The 17709-nt window shown below is 42.8% G+C and overlaps 1 protein-coding gene across 5 annotated transcripts in view; it reads left to right on the forward strand.

Moving 5' to 3' along the window:
* LOC137369457 (tyrosine-protein kinase JAK2-like) overlaps positions 1 to 17709 on the forward strand; it is a 289126-nt gene that overhangs the window by 117536 nt on the left and 153881 nt on the right. Inside the window, exon 1 of one of the 5 annotated variants that reach the window (XM_068030698.1) lies at positions 4226 to 4327. The exons of 3 other annotated variants lie outside the window; for them this stretch is intronic. The gene's annotated coding sequence lies outside the window, so the exon portion shown is untranslated. Of the gene's footprint in view, positions 1 to 4225; positions 4328 to 13031; positions 13244 to 17709 lie in introns of those variants that run through there. One more of the 5 variants, XM_068030696.1, reaches the window with a different exon arrangement.

Consider the following 17709-nt stretch of genomic DNA (forward strand, 5'->3'; position numbering starts at 1 on the left):
CAGCAGCTGTAGTACAAATAACGTTTTTTTTAAAACTCAAAGACCATATAAGTTTTGTTAGTGGTAGCACATAGTAGCACCACAGCCTCACAGCTCCAGTGACCCGGGTTCAGTTCTGCGTACTGCCTGTGCGCAGTTTGCAGTTTCTCCCTTTGACCGCGTGGGTTTCCTCCGGGTGCTCCGGTTTCCTCCCACAGTCAAAGACTTGCAGGTTGATAGGTAAATTGGCCATTGTAAAAAATTGCCCCTAGTGTAGGTAGGTGGTAGGAGAATTGAGGGAAGGTGGGGATGTGAGAGGGAAAATGGGAATAATGTAGGATTAGTATAAATGGGTGGTTGATGGTCGGCGCGGACTCGTTGGGCTGAAGGGACTGTTTCGGTGCTATATCTCTCTATGACTATAATACCTAGGAACCATATGGGCGAGAACAGTAAGGGATAGAGATAAATGGAAAAAGCACGAGGAAGGTTACATCCTACAGTAGATGAACACAGGCTAAATGATGATATTGTACTACCGACTTAACCTTGTGTTACTCTATAATGGGTTTGCCGTTGTTTGTTGATACCAGAATACGATGCATAAACCACCTCTTGTTTATTGCTTCACCTAAGATGAGATTCCACATTACTGCCATTAAACTTCATCACTTGTTTCTTCTGGGAAGTTTGCTGATACCACCCAATAGTCTGAAGGTTTGTGAAAGGTGTTTGGAAAACCGAACAAAATCATCTTTTCGTAAGCTTATATTTGTTCCGTTTGAACCCATGGTTTTACATAGTTTCGAACTCCTAACCTTTTAAGCCTAAAATATTGCTTTCTGTCACTTATACTCTGATGTGGTGATTGATCCAGATTGTGTTTTTTGACCTTTAGCTCGGGCCGTGCTTTAAGCAGTTATACACTGCACATTTAATTGTACGAGGTTTTTTTAGTCTCAACAAATGATAGTGCTCTGATGTTATCAACCACAGCATGCAGAGAAGAGAAATCATTTTGACATTTTCAGGACCCTGGAGTATTGTGCAGGTAGAAATAATGGCATGTGCTATTTGAAATAAGTATTAGCCAGGTAAATAAATACAGAGCGACATTAGCTTGTTGGTTAGGAAAAAAATCTTGACTATATTTTTCAGTTGGTTTCTCGACAATATGAACCTTAACTTTGTTTGTCCTAAAGTTTGACCTTGGCTTTGTCTATGTAGCACTTTGTGGGAAAGCCACAGCGGCCTTTCCCCTTTGATTGGAGTTGAAATTGCAATTTGGCCTGGTGACCACATCAGACCCAGTTCTGCATATTTAAAGAAGGACGCCACTGGCTTTGAACAGGCCAGTTAGCTGCCTGTTCAAAAGTATTGGTGAAGCTTGGCAATGGTATGAAAATCTCCTGGTGGATTTTGCTGGGTAGGTAGAGTGAAATTCCATTCCATGTTTTTTATTTCTCTTTCAGTTTTTGGATACAGAGTTCCTTCCTCACCTCCCTCGTTCTCTTTCCGATCTGGAACATAAAGAATTTGCTCCTTTGTGCATGCTTCTGTACTTTAATTTATCGTCTCAATCTTCCTGTTGCTCCCTCCTTTCAAAACAACTGGAAAGGATGGAAACCTCATTATGTCTCAGGACTTTCATGGTACTTCATTGCCAGTGGGCTACTTTTGAAGTCTAGTTAGCAACAAACTTTATTTAACGAAATAATTGGGTTTGCATAGCACCATTCATCACCTCAGGACATCCCAAAGTGCTTAACAACTAATGGAGTACTTTTTAAGCCTAGCCAGTGCTGTAATTTATATTTGGCCTTAATATAGGATAACATCCCAAGATGCTTCACAGAATCATAATTGATAAAAATTGACACCTAATCAAATGAGATTTAAGGAAGGGTGATTAAGAGCTTGGTCAAAAAGACAGCTTTTTAAGGAAGGTCCTGAAGGTGAAGGGAGAGATGGAGGGCTGAATTCAATGGCTGTCGAGGAGCCCCTGCCATATTTCGCACGGGGGCTCATTTAAATAGTGGGGGTAGAGCACCCGTCCCCAATGACTAGTGGGAGCAGCGTCCAGCGTCCATCGCCGGCGCCATTTTTAGAAGGCTTTAAGCCCTTACAAATAATTATAATTTTTAAAGGGAAAATATAATTGATTTTTATCAAATATAAAAATAAGTGATGGAGGCCCTTCCCCAACCCCCCCTCACCCACGCACCCCCCCCCCCCCACCATGGTCATTTTATTGCCTGAAATGGCCATCAATTGATTTTACAAATCCCCAAACTTTCCCCCTCAACCTTCAATCCTTTTCCCTTCAACCCCTTGCCACCATCTCCACATCCAATAAAAATTGACTTCCCCACTCCTCCACCCCTCCCACCCTGAAAATTTTATTCCTCCCCCCTCCCCACCAGGTTCTCTCCTCGGAACTCCGTGCGGAGTTCTGAAGGCGCGCGAAGGCCAAACGGAGGCCGTAAAATCGGTGTGGGGTGACGAGTAAGTTATTTTACATACACATACTGGCAATCTGCATATGGAGATGAAGAGCCTGTCGCCAGGGGGCAGGGAGCCACACCGAGGTCCCCCCACCGCTGGTAATATGTGGTGGGCCCTTCTCGACGTCGCCGGTCGAGGCGGGCCTCTCCCCACAGAATTTTACCAGCCCCCGCGCCGCGACTCACGGCATCGAGGGGCTGGTAAAATTCAGCTCGGAGAGTTTCAGGGTGGGAACTTCAGAGCTTAGGGCCTAATAGAATTTATTCACAGCTGTCAATAGCAAAGCAAAGGGAGTTGGGGATACAGGAGACCCAGCATTGGCGGAAAGCAGAATTTTTGGCGTGTTCTAGGGCTCAAGGAGGTTATAAAGGTAGGGAGGTGCGAGGCTGTGAAGTCATTTGAGCACTCACACTGTGTCATGTAGGCCAGGGGTCTTTTACCTGCAGGGCTTTTTTTTTAAATTGCCTAAAATAAAAAGTATTGGGAGCTGCAAGACGAAAATTCGGCATTTCTAAATCAAATACTTTGCAAATTGCCAAGTGCCTCTGGTAGAATGCATAATCTGCTTATATAATAAATAAAATACATTTGTTGAATTTATGTATCAATGGAAAAAAAAATTAAAATGGGCCTAACTTATCACGTTTTTTTGACTTTTTACAATTTTGTCAGTAAAATGATCTTTAAAACAAACTTTAACTTAAGATGAATAGACTTGAGATAATTTTTTTCTGCTGATGATTCTCAGGTTTTTTTTTAAAAAGCTTCCAATAGCACATTGGGAATAATTGATCATCACTGCTATATTAGAAACAATAATGGTCACAACCATAAAATTGGTTCCTCGAATCAAAGGCATTATCTATAAGCATAGTGTAGCTTGACCACTCGAACAGCTTTATTTAGAAAACAGTGATTTTTTTTTGTTAAAATAATCATTTGAAACCATAAAGTGCAGCATAATGATTAGCCTTTTACCCCCACAATAAAAAGACTCTTGTTTTTCTTAACTTAATTTTTTTAGGCTTTTTTTCATGTTAATGCAATCTAACTGGAAAAGGTTGGGAGATCGCAAATGAGATGTGAAAGAGCCACATGTGGCTCTGGAACGGCAGGTTGTAGACCCCCGATGTAGGCAATCCTGGCAGCTAATTACTTTAACAAGTACTTCGATGGCATAGGGATTGGTGAAAACCATGTGCATGTATAACTTCCATGTAGCACTAAATCTTAAAGGTCATTGTCTGATTCCCACTCTTTGGCCTTTTCATTTGTAACCTGGGGGCTGAACTTTCATTCTAATGATTGAAGACCGATCCTAAAATCTTGCTAACTTTGATCAGTGGTCACAAGTACAAGCACCTTTTAGATCACAAAAGCAATTTGCAAGGAGTATAGTTTTCTATCTCTTATTTAAATGCTGAATGCAAAGCATTTAGTACCATGTGCCTTGTAGTGTGTCCCACCGTGTAACCCTGAATAGTTTGGGAGGAGCTTTTATTCTCAAAGTTTCCTGCCAGGATGTTTATGAAGGGGCACAGTCTTCCTGTCAGTGGTGAAGGCTGGTAGCAGTCTAGTTTTGACTTGACAGTGCGGTGTACAAAAGTGTCAGTAACACTACCCCAAAATACTTTGTTGGATAACAGTTGATTTTTTTTTCTTTTTTAAAACCTACTACTGCATAAAATGTGAGTGCGCTTCAGTGATCAGACTGTTTTGTTGGCAGCAGGGGATTTTTGAGTGATGTATCAACTCGAGACTTATTTGGCAGAGGCTTACTGACAACAGCATAATTGTTTGTGCTTTATGCCTTGCGCTTATAGAAATGAATAGGTTAATAAAGGTATGTATAAAAGTTTAATGCAATATTTTCAGATCCTCCTCACTGCTCAAATTCAGCAATTGTGCTATTTCTGTTTAAAGAGTTTCACTAACAGTTGCTCGTATACTCAGTATCTGATGATCACCTTTTGGGGAGAAAGATAATCGAACTCTCTGCTTCACCACAAAGCATGGCAGAGTATAGTAAACAGGCAGCGACTCATTCATTTGCAATTGCTTCTCCCTAGTAATGTGCAGTAAGTGTTGTTTCATCATCATGTTACTATTACAAATAGGGAAATTATCCATTTTATGGCTGAATAAGCTGAAATGATTTAAAAGGGCAGTGAGTCGCAGAGCATTCTACACATGATGCAGCTGCCCTCCTATAAATCTGTGCTATTTCAACGGAATAGGTCCGTTGTCTTTGTACCGAGTTAGCTTATAGAATTGAGCACAACATGGGCTTTCAAACTGCAGTCCATGGATCATCAGACTTCTCAAATTCCATACGTTCTGCTATTTCTTGACATACTTGCAAGTTATTTATGTTACAGTATGCTTTTTTTTGAAAAAAATGGACTGTCAATCTTTTCCTGCAATGATAGTGCAGTTTTTGTTTGGTTAATGGCTCTTTTTTTTTGGAGTTAGAAGGGTTCTGGAGAGTGCACCAGTGCTCACAAGAGCCCTCCCACCCCCACCCCCACCCCATATGGAAAACCATCGTCTTATAGTTTGCTGCTGTTGATCTTAAGTAGTTGAACACTTTTTCAGTTAGTTAATAAAGGCTATTTGACACAATGGAAACTCTTTAAATGGTGCACAGTGACTTTTAAAAGAAAACATAAAATTTACGTTGTGCATTATCTCAATATGTGACAATACCTGTATGTTGCTGTGTCGGTGTCACATGTGGAATGCTTTAAGTTGTCAATTGCAAACAAATGTTGTATTTAAATCTTGGTCAATTAATGGTAGCACAGGAATTATGCAGGTCAGGTTATTGAAAGACTGCATGTGTACTGTTAATTTTACACTGTCTTGCAGCAGCACAGGAGTCATAGATAGGCAAAGTTGTTCATACCACTTTGGGGCAACGTAGGGGTGACAGTACAATAGAAAACAGCTATTACGGACCCTTCAGGCTGACAAAGCAAATACTTAGAGAGTTTTGTATATTACTCTATTTTGGTTGCTTATAGCCTTGGTTGTATTTCCCAGTAGTGGGCTAATGTGCCAGGTTTAAAAGAGTGCCTGACATATGCGTAAAATAATAGATGAGTATTAATTCTGCAGTGTAACCTATTATTTACACCAGAGAGTAAAATAGATTTTTAATTTTGTGTTCATCTTCACAAACAATGCAAATAAAATGTTGCCTCTTGCACACAAGAGCTTTTTATTTCATTTTTAAAAAGTAATTGCATTCTTTCAAAAATTATTACAGCCAGCATGTCTGACTTTTGATCAGATAAGTGATTTGCTTTTGAATTTGCAAGTGTCCTGTCCATTAAATGCAGATTTACCCACCAGCATCTGACCACTTACCATTTGATTCCCTTCAATAGAAAGGGGAAGAAAAAAATTGCATTTATAAGGCGCCTTTCACAACTACAGGACATCCCAGAGCACTTTACAGCCAATGAAGTACTTCTGAAGTATAGTCAGTGTTGTAATGTAGGAAGCATGAATGAAACATAATGCACATGCTGCAGTGTGTACAAGTGAATCTGAAGATGGTTTAAGCACTACATAGCTAATTGCCATTAACAGTTATCCAAGTATTTTACAGTTTTCCAGGATTTACAGAACGCTACAGGATATTGTCTTATCCTCAAATATTTTGACTGAAAGCTGTACCTTTGTATTTTTTAAAGGATATATATCTAAAGAGTTTATACTCATAGCAAAGTGACTTGCCTCCAATTGACATTGCAAATGTTCTTTCATCATTCAACATCCTCCACTTACCATAGGAGAAATGTAGTCGAGCCTGATTAGGTTTTAATGGAACTGTGCTCTGAGTGCACACACAAAAACATTATCATGACATTGTAGATATCCAGTGATGCACTGTTATTTTTCTTGTGTCATATAAAACCCACACATCTGTCAGTACATCAGTTAGCATTTTCTCAGCTAAAGATTTTTTGATCCTTGAATAAAATAAATACTGGGGCTACAAGAGCAGGCCAGAGGCTGGGAATTCTAAGCGAGTAACTCACCTCCTGTCCTCCATCCACAAGGCGCAAGTCAGGAGTGTGATGGATTACTCTCCACTTGCCTGGTTGAGCACAGCGCCAACAACATTCGAGATGCTTGACACCGTTCAAGACAAAGCAGCCCGCTTGATCAACGCCTCATTCGACGCCTTAAACATTCACTCCCTCCACCACCAACGCAGAGTGGCAGCAGTGTGTACCATCTATAAGATGCACTGCAGAACTCACCAAGGCTCCTTAGACAGCACCTTCCAAACCCGCGACCTCTGCTACCTAGAAGGACAAGGGCAGCAGACCTATGGAGACACCTGCAAGTTCCCCTTCAAACCACACACCATCCTAACTTGGAACTATATCGCCATTCCTTTACTGTCGCTGGGTCAAAAACCTGGAACTCCCTTCCTAACAGCACTGTGGGTGAAGAAGGCTGCTCACAGCCACCTTCTGAAGGATAATTAGGTATGAGCAACAAATGCTGGCCTTGTTCACGATGCTCACATCTCAGAAACTAATTTTTTTTAAAAAGTTCTTGTTGCCAGAGTTGGGGACAACTATTTACCCTTCTACAGGAGTAGCTTTGTTTGGATATGTAAGTCAAATGTTGCATACTAATCAATCAGAATTTTGCATTTCTTCAAATTTCTCAGGAGGCTGATGTATGGGCATTGGTTGGCACCAGATAAAAAACCTCCAGGGAGTATTGTACAAAGGTTGCCTTTTTCTGGGCAAGAATACAAAAGAAAGAAAGCTATGTCCAGAGTCTAATGGTAACACAATCTTCTGCTTCCTTTGGGGCCTTAAAGAAAACCAATAAAGCAAAAAAAAAAGGCATTAACATGGAATTGGTTAAAGGATAAATTGGAGTTTAACACTTCCTGTTCCAGCTAAACTGTGGTCACATGATCTGTCCTGCAACATTGGTTCATGCAACCTGCATCAAAAAAAACATGACTTGTGTGCTTTCCGATGTCAGCCAATATGCCTGAATCTGCCAGACTTTTTAAGTTCTTTGTTAAGTGCAGCACTGCTTTCTCGATTGTTGGCTTTCAAGCAGTTGCATAAAATGCTTGTCCCCTAAAGATGACATCTGGACTTGTCAAGTTTGCCTCTGGTTCACGAAATGCATGTGTGTGTGATGTGACGTGAGGAAAAAGTGGTTGGAGTAGTTGGTACTTGCACAAGTGGTAGTATGTGAGAAGGAATAAGAACAAAACAAAGAACGAAGATAATTACAGCACAGGAACAGGCCCTTCGGCCCTCCAAGCCTGCGCCGATCCAGATCCTCTCTCTAAACATGTCGCCTATTTTCTAAGGTTCTGTATCTCTTTTCTTCCTGCCCATTCATGTATCTGTCTAGATACATCTTAAAAGACTCCATCGTGCCCGCATCTACCACCTCCGCTGGCAATGCGTTCCAGGTGCCCACCACCCTCTGCGTAAAGAACTTTCCACGCATATCCCCCCTAAACTTTTCCCCTTTCACTTTGAACTCGTGTCCTCTAGTAATTGAAACCCCCACTCTGGGAAAAAGCCTCTTGCTATCCACCCTGTCTATACCTCATGATTTTGTACACCTCAATCAGGTCCCCCCTCAACCTCCGTCTTTCTAATGAAAATAATCCTAATCTACTCAACCTCTCTTCATAGCTAGCGCCCTCCATACCAGGCAACATCCTGGTGAACCTCCTCTGCACCCTCTCCAAAGCATCCACATCCTTTTGATAATGTGGCGACCAGAACTGTACGCAGTATTCCAAATGTGGCCGAACCAAAGTCCTATACAACTGTAACATGACCTGCCAACTCTTGTACTCAATGCCCCGTCCGATGAAGGAAAGCATGCCGTATGCCTTCTTGACCACTCTATTTACCTGCGTTGCCACCTTCAGGGAACAGTGGACCTGAACACCCAAATCTCTCTGGACATCAATTTTCCCCAGGACTTTTCCATTTACTGTATAGTTCACTCTTGAATTAGATCTTCCAAAATGCATCACCTCGCATTTGCCCTGATTGAACTCCATCTGCCATTTCTCTGCCCAACTCTCCAATCTATCTATATTCTGCTGTATTCTCTGACAGTCCCCTTCACTATCTGCTACTCCACCAATCTTAGTGTCGTCTGCAAACTTGCTAATCAGTCCACCTATACTTTCCTCCAAATCATTAATGTATATCACAAACAACAGTGGTCCCAGCACGGATCCCTGTGGAACACCACTGGTCACACGTCTCCATTTTGAGAAACTCCCTTCTACTGCTACTCTCTGTCTCCTGTTGCCCAGCCAGTTCTTTATCCATCTAGCTAGTACACCTTGGACCCCAAGCGCCTTCACTTTCTCCATCAGCCTGCCATGGGGAACCTTATCAAACGCAAAGAATGGAAGAGGTGAGTGTGCTTGCATAAGAAAGAGATGTTTTAATTATGTAATTGTGATTTTTGAAGAATGGAGGGGAGGTAATGGTGTTAAAAGGTCAGATTTAACGAGATGGAGAATTTTGCTTTGTTTTCTATGTATAATGTAGATAGACTGTGTGCTAAAGAGCTATGCCCAGTGAATTATTGAATTCTGGTCATCTCAAGCAGAGTTAGCACCAACTATCCCTTTTAAGATAAACGAACTAACTTTACGCGAGCAGAACTGGCGTGGTTTGGAACTCTGTGGCTAGACGGAGCAGCACTGAAGAATGCGACTTGTTTCTTTCACTGTACCTGTGGAAGCAAACTGTTACCTCGTTGGGACTATCAGATGTCCGTTATCTCTAATGAGACCCAAATAGAAAATTTTCTGAAATCTAAACAACCGTCAAATGGAAACTTTTCTTTATTTGATGAATGTCTTTCTGCTTAACAATTTGATTGTCAAATGGAACCAAAGTCACGTGAGCTGTGCCTTTTTGAGCTTGTTATGTAAGAATGGTTTGCAGCTTCGGTTAGAGAGCAGTCTGGAAGAAGAAAGCTAAGCCAGGGGAGGACATTTCTAGGTGCCTCCCAAACTTGGTAATTATTAATAATAAAACCAGAAAGTGCTGGAAACCTTCAGCAGATCCGCTATCATGTGTGGAGAGAGAATCGCAGTTAACGTTTCAGGTCGGTGACCTTTCATTAAAAGACACAGTGACATGAAGCATTAACTGTGATTCTATTTCCACAGCTGTTTCCTGATAGTTCCAGTATTTTCAATTTTATTTCAGATTTCCAGCAGCCTCCGTATTTTACTTTTGTTTTACTGGTAGTTATTAAGCCTGCTAGTTTATGGATACAGCTTGTTCGATTATGACTCTTACTATATAACTGTAACACTGGATGAATATTATATAAATTATTCCTTTGGTATCTCTTGTATATTGACTAGCTTGCATTCATTTACTATATGAGTTGTTCTTTTCTTTTCTTTTGAGCCTCCTTATCTCGAGAGACAATGGATACGCGCCTGGAGGTGGTCAGTGGTTTGTGAAGCAGCGCCTGGAGTGGCTATAAAGGCCAATTCTAGAGTGACAGGCTCTTCCACAGGTGCTGCAGAGAAATTTGTTTGTCGGGGCTGTTGCACAGTTGGCTCTCCCCTTGCGCCTCTGTCTTTTTTCCTGCCAACTACTAAGTCTCTTAGACTCGCCACATTTTAGCCCCGTCTTTATGGCTGCCCGCCAGCTCTGGCGAACGCTGGCAACTGACTCCCACGACTTGTGATCAATGTCACTGGATTTCATGTCGCGTTTGCAGACGTCTTTAAAGCGGAGACGTGGACGGCCGGTGGGTCTGATACCAGTGGCGAGCTCGCTGTACAATGTGTCTTTGGGGATCCTGCCATCTTCCATGCGGCTCACATGGCCAAGCCATCTCAAGCGCCACTGACTCAGTAGTGTGTATAAGCTGGGGATGTTGGCCGACTCAAGGACTTCTGTGTTGGAGATACGGTCCTGCCACCTGATGCCAAGTATTCTCCGGAGGCAGTGAAGATGGAATGAATTGAGACGTCGCTCTTGGCTGGCATACTATGGCCTCACTGCCATAGAGCAAGGTACTGAGGACACAGGCCTGATACACTCGGACTTTTGTGTTCCGTGTCAGTGCGCCATTTTCCCACACTCTCTTGGCCAGTCTGGACATAGCAGTGGAAGCCTTTCCCATGTGCTTGTTGAGTTCTGCATCTAGAGACAGGTTACTGGTGATAGTTGAGCCTAGGTAGGTGAACTCTTGAACCACCTCCAGAGCGTGGTTGCCAATATTGATGGATGGAGCATTTCTGACGTCCTGCCCCATGATGTTCGTTTTCTTGAGGCTGATGGTTAGGCCAAATTCATTGCAGGCAGCCGCAAACCTGTCGATGAGACTCTGCAGACACTCTTCAGTGTGAGATGTTAAAGCAGCATCGTCAGCAAAGAGGAGTTCCCTGATGAGGACTTTCCGTACTTTGGACTTCGCTCTTAGACGGGCAAGGTTGAACAACCTGCCCCCTGATCTTGTGTGGAGGAAAATTCCTTCTTCAGAGGACTTGAACGCATGTGAAAGCAGCAGGGAGAAGAAACTCCCAAAAAGTGTGGGTGCGAGAACACAGCCCTGTTTCACGCCACTCAGGATAGGAAAGGGGTCTGATGAGGAGCCACCATGTTGAATTGTGCCTTTCATATTGTCATGGAATGAGGTGATGATACTTAGTAGCTTTGGTGGACATCGATCTTTTCTAGTAGTCTGAAGAGACCACGTCTGCTGACGAGGTCAAAGGCTTTGGTGAGATCAATGAAAGCAATGTAGAGGGGCATCTGTTGTTCATGGCATTTCTCCTGTATCTGACGAAGGAAGAACAGCATGTCAACGGTCAATCTCTCTGCACGAAAGCCACACTGTGCCTATGTGCATATGAGTTGTATTCTTGTGGAATCTACATATGAAAAATAAAGTCTGATTTGGGATTGAGGTTTATGTGGAGTGTTGAAATGAAGATCTCAAAGTGGAGGAAATGTTTCTCCTTGTGGGTGAGTCCAAAATTAGGGGTTATGAATAAACGATGATCAGTAATAAATCCAATAAGGAAATCAAGAGAAACTTCTTTACCCAAAGTGTGGGTCAGAATGTGGAACTTGCTATCGTGTGGAGTAGTTGAGGCAAATAGCATAGATGCATTTAAGGGGAAACTAGATTAGTACAAGAGGGAGAAAGGAATAAAAAGATATGCTGATAGGGTTAAATGAAGTAAGGTGGGAGGAGGCTTGTTCTGCATAAACACTGGCATCGACCAGTTGGGCCAAAAGCCTATTTCTTTCTGTTAATTCTGTGTAAGTAAGTTATAAGTTAGCCGAAAAGCCAATAATGGTTGTGAGTAGTGGCGAAGCAAGTGAGGTGTTGGTGAGGAACGTAGAGAGAGGAACAGGTGTACTCTGCCTTCCTGCTCTTGTGAGGACATGAAACTTCTTCCTGCATTAAACCCATGTCCTGGATGTGATGCTGTTGGTACTGACCATGTCAGCCATTTCTGTCCAGGTTACCTCTCTGTGGCTTTGGCAATGCTCCTGCGGGTTCTGGCAAAGAGTAATTCCTTCCTGGCCCTCACATCCTCCACATGGACTTCTCGGGAGGCATTAGGAAAGCAGGGAGGAACTCCTTCTTATCTGTGCTGCCACAGTCTTGTCCCACAGTAGATAAAATTGGGGAAAACAGTCTCGCTTTTAAGCATAGTTGGGAAACGTACTGGAAATGGTGCGAGTTTGTGGGCGGGCTGCCTGATTCTGCAGGCTATAGGAAGGGGCAGCCTGTTCTTGAAATTAATGAGGCCCGGGAGTTTTAATGGATTGAGCCTCACACCAACAACATCTTTGGGGCTGGTGGCCTGATTCCCACCCTGTTCTTTTTGGGTGCAGAAAATGTCCCTTTATCAACCCGCATTCTGAGGCCTCATGCAACGGGTTAAAATATTTTCCTTTGGAGTGATGCCAATTCAGTCTAGGTTAGATTTAACCTGGGTTTAAAAAAATAATTGGTTTGTAAATATTGTGCACATTAGGGTGATACTAGTTTGACTGGGCAGCCAAAATTAAGCAATCCAGGTACAACAAGTAGCTGCTGATCTGTCTCTTCACTGGCTTGGAGACATCTGATTTTTTTCTTGGACAATTATTTTGAGATTTTGAGGATAAATTGAAAACTTGGTGCATTTTGTAGAATCGAGCACGTGGATTCACCAAAAATGCACAATGAATTGTTGTTCGGAGAAAGAAAGAGCTTGCACTTATGTAGTGCCTTTCACATCCACAGAGCACCCCAAAGTGTTTCGCAAGCAGTGAAGTACTTTTAAAGTGTAGTCACCCTTGTAATGTAGGCAGAAATTAAACTATTACATTTAAACTATAAGTTGCAGCACGTGCTGTATGATACGCAGAACTAATCTAAGGTTAAGTAGAGGTTAAAAACATACTTGAAGAATGCATTAACCAGTTATCCTTTCATGGGAGGACGGTTAAAGGAAGGGGAGGAGATCAGCTACTGCTGTTTCAACTCTAATCTCTACAAGACAAATGTCGTAGGCTGATATGAGGAGGGGACTGGTTGTTTACCATGGTTTTAGTACTGCCTGTTTTCCTCCAGCATGTTGAAGACAGTCCTGATCACTCAAACAAATATAACAGTCATCTTCTACATCTCCAACTTTATACTGGAACATTAACAATGGACCATAAATGGGTGAAATATCTAGACTAGCAGCAATTTGACGTTGTTCAATGTGAGTGTTGCCCTTTGTGAGTGATTTTTTTAATCGCTTTTTTTTAAGCTTTGTATTTCTTCCTTGAAACATATGGAACAAGGTAAGTTGTTGTTTTCTGGTGAAGTTATGCTTTCAGCTTTTGCCCATTTTTTTTTTTTTCATTCTTTCTTTCCCCCCCGGCTCATATCAGACTTCTAACTGAAGCTTGTATCTCTCTTGTTTACGTTTTTTTTTAAAGTGAGAAGTTCCATTTTCATTTAATTCAGTCTTATAGAGAGAAACAGGAACTTAATTTGTACTGTTTCGTTAAACATGGAAACAGCTGTCTTCTGACTTGTTGATTTGCTTTCCACTATGTAGGATACCTTTCCGAATTAATATCCAACAGAAGGCACAGCTGTCTGCCATGCTATCTGCCATGTTCAGTTAAGTAGTTTCTAGGGTGGTAAGGGTGAAGGGAGAAGAAAGGGGGAAATCGCACGATTGTTGTACTAGTTTTGCAGTGGCTGCCATCTTGCTTCCTCTTTTGTTTGGTAAAGTGCTAGTATTTTCACATGGAAGCTAAAGATGTACTCCTTAGTATCATTAAACAATATATTTATTATTTATACGTGGAGGAGTGACAAAAATGCACAATTGAGATTGCTAGGTCCTTGGATTATACAAATTTTGGGTGTTAAATTCCAGCCTGCTCAGTAATTGCAGTGTATTAAACTAGACCATTCACAACTACCACTATATAGAATGTCAAATTCTTCAAGTCTCTGGAAAAACTGTGTTACATGATTTGTGCTTACTCTTGTTCTTTCTTTGCTCCTCGCCGTTTTCTCTTTAGCATTCATTCATCTTCCCAATGTGCTGAGGAGACAAGTACATTAAAAGCATCCTTTAGTTTGAAAATGTGTGTATCTCGGAAGTCTTGGGCTGGATTTTATGGAGGCAGCAGGGGTCAGCCTGACACGGGGTCACATCTTGTTGGTGGCAGCCAATTAAGTGGTTGCTGCTGGGCCTGCCATGCCCCCCAAGAGCTACTGGACAATCACAGGGCCGGTAGCTCAGCAGCCTCATCAGCACCACTGCTAGAGGAGGCCATTGCTGGGCCTCTACCTGCAGGATGAGGGTGCATCAATGGCTGTGCACCCTCAAAGGCAGGTAAATGGGGTCTGGGAGCACTGGGACCAGTCTGGCAGGCTGCAGCAAGGGAGGGATGTGGTACGGGGGATGGTCAGTGAGGGCAGGCAGTGATAGGGGCAGCCATTGCCTCCAGGGGGCCTCCTTTTCAGCCCCTCTGTGGGCCAAAGAATGTCCAAAATGGATACTACCCTGGAGCCTGCTGGGAGGCCACCAGGATTTACCTGGCAGCCTCCTCACACATTTGAGGGCCCCCCAAATGTTGGTAAAATACCAGCGGAGGTGGGAAAAGGCCCTTAATTGACTACTTAAGAACTCAGTTGGGCTCCGGCCAGGCTGTCTTTCACCTTTCCTGCTACTATCAAGGTGTAATGGCAGAGAGAAGACAATGGGCACACCACCCACCACATTCCCATGCTATTTTGCCAGCCTTCCTACCTCCCAGCCCATCCGCTAAGGGCTGGTAAATCCAGCTCCTTGTTTGCAGTGTGCATTTCCTAGAAACATCATGCTTACTTCCTGTCACACTTTAGCTATCACACTCTAGTGTAGCCACTGCCTCATAGACAGTAATACTACAGGCAATCGCTAGTGTGATTATGGACAGATACCTCCTGTTTTGCAGGATAAAAGCGAAATACTGCAGATGCTGGAAATCTGAAATAAAAACAGAAAGTGCTGGAAATACTCAGCAGGTCTGGCAGCATCTGTGGAGAGAGGAGCAGAGTTAACGTTTCAGGTCTGTGATCTTTCATCAGAAGTGAAATGTTAACTTTGCTTCTCTCTGCACAGATGCTGCCAGACCTGCTGAGTATTTCCAGCACTTTCTGTTTTTATTTGCTTTGCACGATTTTTTTTCCAAGGAGCTCATTATTGTCACGAGTCCTGACAACATTAAAAATTGTACATCAATGATTGCTTTTAAAGTTTTGTAGCTGATGAGTATGGATATTTTTCAGTGTAGTGTTGGTAACATTGTAAGGAATGGGGCAGTATAGTTTTAATAGAAGAATTGTGATCCCGTTTTAGCCTCTAATTTATTTTACAGTTTTACATTGTGTTCCATTTTCCCCATAGTTTTTGTCGATCATTCTCACATTTTAACATATCCAAATTCACTCTTGGAAAACTGAACTGACTTTGATATGCTTATTTTCATTCAATTAAAAAACTTTAAAGATGAGGTTTGGGGTGATGAATGCAATCTCAATTCATAGACCAATGCATTATTTTTAGGAATAATTAAGAAAGATTTTTTTTTAAACTTTGGGGGTTGATGTCCTGCTAATTGGAGAGGAATGTTGGTGCTGAGGTAGGAGCACTTTTCATCCCAATGACGGTATCAAGCACTTCAAGTCACAAACAGCACAGCTTGATGCAGAGTAAAACTGTCACTATTCCGCCTCAACAATGTTTGTCTATCTCCAGTGGATTTCCTATTGCAACAGTATAACTTGTTTTGTATTTCCTACACCAGCCATCCTAAAATCTCCCTGAGTGAAGCTGCCAATTATGACTATTCAAACACATTTCATGTAGCTCAGTCACGAGCAGAGGGAGCATCTTAGCTCTCCGGTCTGGATTTGAAACCTGATGCAGATCACTTAAACTAGGTTAATAAGGCCACAAAAAAAAACAAAGCATTGGGGTCCATTTCTAGAAGCATAGAATTGAAAAGCAGAGAAAGAATGTCAAATTTGTATCAAATCTTGATTTGACCACACTTGGAGTAGTGTGGTCTCCATATTGCTAAAAGAATATGGAAGCACTGGGGAAGGTGCAAAAAAAAGATTCACTGGAATGATATCAGAACTGAGAGGTTATACCGATCAGGAAAGATTGAACAGGCTGTGTATCTTTTCTCTGGAAAAGAGAAGGCTGTGAGGTGACCGAATAGAGGCCTTTAAGATTATGAAAGGGTTCGATTGGGTAGAGCTAGAGAAGAGGGGATTCCAGAACTAGGGGCTGTGAATATAAGATAGGCACTCATAAATCCAGTAGGGAAATCAGGAGAAACCTATTTACCCAGAGAATGTGGAACTTACTATCCCAAGGAGTAGTTGAGGCAATGATAAAGATGTATTTAAAGAGAAGCCAGTTAAACACATGAGGGGTAAAGGAATAGAAGGATATGTTGATGCAGTTAGATGAAGAAGAATTGGAGGAGGTTTGAGTAGAGTATAAACACCAGCATGAGCAATGATTTGTTTCGGTATTGTTACTTTGTGATATTATAAAAGGTCCCATACACTACTCAATGTTCATCACATCATTGTATTATATTTTCAAAGGTAATTTTTCCAAACTAAGATCATTGTTAGTGTTCTAATGCTGTCCCTTGAATGTGCCAAATATTTCCTGCAGACTAGGAGCTGGATTTAATGGGCCCCCCGGAGATGGACTAGGGGGCAGGGGGCGGAGGGCCCAATGTCTTCCCGTCGCACGTGATTAGGTCAGGGACTGGAAAGGCCAAAGAGGTCCTTCTCCACAGAGACTAATTGAGGCCCTTAAGTGGCCAATTATTAGCCACTTAAGGGCCTCTTTCCCCACCCCCCCCAACCCCCTCCCACCGCTGCTGGAATTAAGCCAGCAATGGGGGCGCCTCCCCAATGCAGGGAAGTCGCCCAGTGAAACAAGATGGACCTCTCTGTGGGTTTGGCAGTGTCGGTGTGGGAGGGCCTCCTGCATAAGCAATCTTTGGCCCACAGAGGGCCCCTGGAGGCAAAAGCTGCCCCTCCGTTAACACCCCTCCTGCCCTCCTCGCCCATTGTCATGAACCCCCCACCCCCTCATTGCCGGAGCCTACATGACTGGCCCTGGTGGCTCCACCTCACTTACCTCTTGTCCCGGTCTCCAGCGCTGGGCCTGCTCCCAGGCTCCTGTAGGAGCGGCAGTGTCCACTGCTGCCCGTGGCGTTGCTGATACTACTCAGCTGCTAGCCCTCTGTTTGGCCGGTAGCTCTTGGAGACAGGATCCCTGTCTTTAAAGGGGTGGGGACCCCGGCACTGTGCAATTAGGTGCCTGACCACCGTTGAATCACTTCTGGGGTCTCCGAAAGGCCAAGACCAGGTTACCCTTGTCTTTTCGGCCGGGTGCCAGACGACTTTTCGGCGCGACTAAATCTTGCCCTAGAATTGCACTGCTTGACTAATTCAACCAGTTTGATGCAAAAGTATCCAATTGTTAATTGTGTTTGGGCTGTTTTCCCAATTGCATAATATTAACATTCAGCATTTACGTTCAGCCAGAAATTCAGTCACCTAATTCAGCGCCAAAGAATAGTCCATAAAGAATAGACGGTGGTTTCCTGGGTGTTCCTAAGAATTTCCTGTATAAATTGAAAAGGCTAATGT

This window comes from Heterodontus francisci, chromosome 4, assembly GCF_036365525.1.
Source record: "Heterodontus francisci isolate sHetFra1 chromosome 4, sHetFra1.hap1, whole genome shotgun sequence".
NCBI lineage: Eukaryota > Metazoa > Chordata > Chondrichthyes > Heterodontiformes > Heterodontidae > Heterodontus > Heterodontus francisci.